The 4,558-nt window shown below is 37.5% G+C and overlaps 1 long non-coding RNA gene across 3 annotated transcripts; it reads left to right on the top strand.

The window, feature by feature from the left end:
• The first annotated feature begins 667 nt into the window (after window positions 1-667).
• On the top strand, window positions 668-3,876 carry LOC130914823 (uncharacterized). 3 transcript variants are annotated; one of them, XR_009063007.1, is made up of 10 exons: window positions 670-838; window positions 1,252-1,285; window positions 1,359-1,457; window positions 1,521-1,627; window positions 2,853-2,913; window positions 2,986-3,036; window positions 3,237-3,305; window positions 3,417-3,530; window positions 3,614-3,684; window positions 3,819-3,876. It is a non-coding gene; the product is annotated as an uncharacterized LOC130914823 (long non-coding RNA). The 3 variants fall into 3 exon arrangements; XR_009063009.1 differs by lacking the exon at window positions 1,252-1,285 and having other exon boundaries at window positions 668-838; window positions 3,237-3,346; XR_009063004.1 differs by lacking the exon at window positions 1,252-1,285 and having other exon boundaries at window positions 673-838.
• The last annotated feature ends 682 nt before the right edge of the window (window positions 3,877-4,558 follow it).

A 4,558-nucleotide genomic window follows, 5' to 3' on the forward strand; every position in this document is an offset into this window, starting at 1 on the left:
TTAATCAAATATTATTCCTGTGCGGCCTGGTAGCAAATGTGCCACGGACCGTTACCAGTCTGCGGCCCGGCGGATGGAGACCCCTGCTCTATAGGTTTGAGGTCTGGGCTATGACTCGGCCACGCCAGAACGCGCCTGGTTCTTTTTTTTAACCATTCCTGTGTAGGTTTTGCAGTACGCTTTGGATCACTGTCTTGCTGGAAAATAAGTCTTCTCCCAAGCCGTAGTTCTCTTGCAGACTGAAAAAGATTGTCCTCCAGGATTTCTGTGTATTTTGCAGGATTCATTTTGCCGTCTAGCTTTAAAAGCCTTCCAGGTCCGGCTGCTGAGAAACATCTCTAAGCATGATGCTGCCACCACCATGCTTCACAGTGGGGATGGTGTATTTTTGGTGAAGTGCAGGAAGGAAGGAGACAAATAGTTTTAATGACGCTGTATACTATATGTACTGCATATAAATATGTTTTAAAGTTTGAAAGATTTCACATCAAATTAACCATTCCACAAGAAGCCTTATTCATGAATCTTAGGAAAAAATTCTCAACTGACTTCTCTCTTGGAGCCACAAACTAAAAGACTTCTAGGATGATGTGACGGCCACTGGCCGTTTAATGGTTAATTTTCTGAGATTCTTCCAGTCAGCTGATCGTCGCCTCCACCGAGAGGAGTCTGGCTGCAGCCCGCCTCTCTCAGTACCCTGCGCCGCTCTTCTCAGTACCCATCCCGCAGACAGGAAATGACGCAACACCGCAGCTCTCAGTCCCCTCAGACCGGAAATGTCGTCAACCCTTGCGACGAAAACAAGTTACGTTATTTCACCTCTCGCGAAAAAAACACGGTAAGTGGCCGCACTGAAAAAAAGTTTTTAAAAGCGTATGCATGTTTAAAAATGTTAAATAGTTAAACAACACTTGCGGTGAAAATATGAAGTGTTTATTCTGAGTTGAAAAGACCGTACTTATATCTAGTATTCTTAATGCAATTTAAATAATGTCTTCCTTTACTAACTGCATGCGACTTTGCTCTACCTATATTGTTTAATACGTACTGATGAATTCAGCAGCGAATTAGCTAATGCTGCTAATGCTTTTTACATTTTTTTTTCACAATGAACAGTCTTCTTTGTGTAGTTTTCATTATATTGCACTCTTATTTTTCATTATGTACATGCCTGCAATTCGCAGCTCGCTGTTTTTGTTGTTGTATGGTATTGTTGTTTTGCCTTCATTTGTTTTGTCTGGTCCTTTGTAGTTTGAATGTTGTCACATGATCCAAATAGGACAAGGTTGTAATTTTTTCTTGATATTGTTACTCTGCTTAGCTATATATTTTTTCATTATTTTGTTTTTTTTTACTAGCTGCAAGATCACCACCCCATTGGGAAGAAACTAAATCACGACCCCCAAATGGTAGTCTTCCCATGCAGATACAGGGATGTCACACAGATCCAAATGGAAGTAAGTAGCATAAATAGTAATGTACTTTAGATTTTGGACTGTGCTGAACACTTTTTTCGATAGACATCGAACACTGTAAAACCCACTGTGCAGACAGGACCAATGGTGACAATATAAGACCATGCCGAGTTTCATGGACGGTTCAAACTCATCCTGCCCAGGAACGGCTGGTATGTTTTTATGTCTGAGACAAATGTTGTGCTCAGTGGAAATCTGGATAGGCTTATTATTCCTTATATTAGTTAACAATTGGACATAATTGATTATTTACTCTTTGTTTATTTAACCAATCAACATTCTCATTAGCTTATGCAAATCTTGAATATAAAGAGGCCAGAAATGGTGTTGATTGTCTAAAAGAAAGTTTGATTGACACGTGCTGACTTTTGGAACGTTGGCCTGAACAATGAAATGGAATCAACTGTGAATTTTGAGGATTTAGTTTCTCTAAAGAACATAATGTCACTTGAACAATTAAGTAAAATGTAACTTTTTGTGTTTGTTTTTTTGCAGATATGAAATGCATATTTATAACTTGTCTAACAAGTAGCTCATTCAAAGGTATAAAAAAGTGTTTTTTGGCGTGTGTAGGGTATTATTTTAACTATGTAGCCTACAGAATGCTTGTATGGGCTCATGTAGGTGTCTGCGTACGTTTTTATTTATATAACATATGTCCGTGTGTATAGATTATGTATTTTTCAGGGAAGGACCATATTTGTGGCTGACCCCTATGTTGTTGCAACATAGTGAAAGCCTACAGGATGTGACCCACACATGCATTTGCCTGTAAGGCTGATTAGTAACAACTACAACTTGGAGCATTGGTTCATTTTCAAAGAACAGTCAAATCATAACAAATTAAATGATCCAAATTCCAATTATTTGTGGGAAGAAAAACAGATCCAATCTTGAGATCAGAGAACTATTGTTATCTCTAATGAAATTCAGTAACCATTCATATTGGCATGGCGTTTCCATGATGATCCAGAATAGCCTTGTTTGGTTTTGAAGGTGTGTTCCAGTCGATCCTTTTATGTTGCCCCTTCAATTAAAGCAGAATTGCACTCCAGATGATTCATCCAATCATTTGAAGCAAAATTCTAAAATGCCACTCTAAAATTGCGAATGTTTTGTTTCAAGGGCGTTGGCCCGGTCTCAACATTGGTAGGGACGAATATAATGCAAATAAGGTTGCTCAAAAGTTGGTGGGGACAACTTTAGCATCCTGAAAAGTTGGTCGTGTTATGTCCCTACCGTCCCTATGCAAACCTACGCCCTTGTTTTGTTTGCATGAATCATTTAAACCTGACTGGTTGGTGTTCTTATGCATGGAAACACGTTTGTAATTGTTTAACTACTGTATTTAATATAAACCTATATTTTCAATTGCAGAAAACGTTGACAGTCAATCAACAGGGGGACATGGAAAGAGAGGATTGGAAGTGAAATAGAGGTATTTGTAAAAGTGTGTATATTCATTGATTCAAAACTTGAAGGAAGTGACTCTGTTAAATTCTTACGTTAGGGTTTTTCGGGACAGCCATAGGGGAAGGACTGTGGCATCTTCATGTTGATGGTAGGTGAGTTTAACTGTCCAATTTTGTCCTCTGTTATATTTGTATTCATTTATCCATTTGTAGTATGCTCTTTGCACTGTTCTGGATGCTCTCTTTGAGTTTAACCATTGTAAAATGAAGTTCACCGAATCATTCAAATTGGGCTACAAAATATCCTTGTCGTTATTCTTTATTTACACTTGTTTTTAATTTTTGTTAGACTGATATGCCAACTCTGAGGAAGTGGTGGTGTATATTGCTAGCGGACAATTTCAAACTTGGGTGCATGGTATAAGTCTTTGAAACTGTTGATATGGCATTCATAGGAAAGTAGGTGCACAATACCTTAATTCTTTGTTGGAAAATGTGGAATACTTATTTTTGTATTTTTTCAACTTAGGTGAGCCACAGGAAAGAGTTTGCCCATTGGACAGATAAGGCAAAAGCATTACTGCAGGGTGAAGTGCCACCAGTCTATCAGCTACAGAAGTGAAATTTGAATATGATTGCTGAGGTCAGCTTTTAAAGACTTTTTAGTGTCCATTACTCTGATGCACTTTTGAACATGTCCCCCTTTATTCACTGATTTATTTTTAGGAAGAGGTGCAACCACAGCTCCTTCAAGTTAGTGGTGGCCCACTCCAAAAAGATATGACGGGAAAAAAATGGTAAGATTGTTTATATACCTAGTTTAATGCAATGCCTGAAAAGAAAAATCAAGTATAAAATTAACAAAGCATCATTTTTATTTTACTTATGTAATATTCAAATAGCTCTTTTCTTTCTCTTTTCCAATGAACAGTTTTGGTAAAAGGACTGTGCAAGACTGCACAAAAGCCTCGGACAGGGCTGGGGGGGGGGGGGGGGGGGGGGGGGGGGATTAATGCAGTAATGCAGTAGGAGTTCCCAAGCATCCTGCAGATGGAAGAGGATGAGCACGAACTACAATGTCTTGGAGCCATTCAAGTTCTGTTTCAACCATCTGGAAGATGGATTTACCTTTTTTGAGGAGATTGTTGACCAAAGAAAATATCTGGTATTCTCTCAATAATAATAAAAAAATAATAAAACTAAAAAAATAAAGTTTACCACATTAGAACTGGTTGTATTGAGTTCATTTTTCTACACTTATAAATTAGTTGTTTTTTTTCTTTTATCCCAGATGTTAGTTGTAGGTAGTTTTAATTACCTGTGATGAAGGCGGGAGTGCTTGCCGAAAAATGTCAGGTAATTAAAACAACCTACAACTATTGTCTGGGATAAAAGAAAAAAACAACTAACACATGACAACTATTTTGTCATTTCTGTTTGAAATAAAGGTGCCTTTCCTGGAGCAGAAAGTTTAATATAGTTTCTGAATTAGTTAATTAGGATCTTCACTCACATGAATGAATTTAAGTAGCAAAATGAAAGACAAAATTGGTTTGGTTGCAACATGGAGAGAATATTACGTTTTTGATACATTAAATTGTAATGAAGCTATATTAATGTGTCCGTTCATAAAAATGTAAGGATGACAGCAATTTCTAATAATTCTCAATT

This window comes from Corythoichthys intestinalis, chromosome 1 (genome assembly GCF_030265065.1).
Source record: "Corythoichthys intestinalis isolate RoL2023-P3 chromosome 1, ASM3026506v1, whole genome shotgun sequence".
Classification (NCBI taxonomy): Eukaryota; Metazoa; Chordata; class Actinopteri; order Syngnathiformes; family Syngnathidae; genus Corythoichthys; species Corythoichthys intestinalis.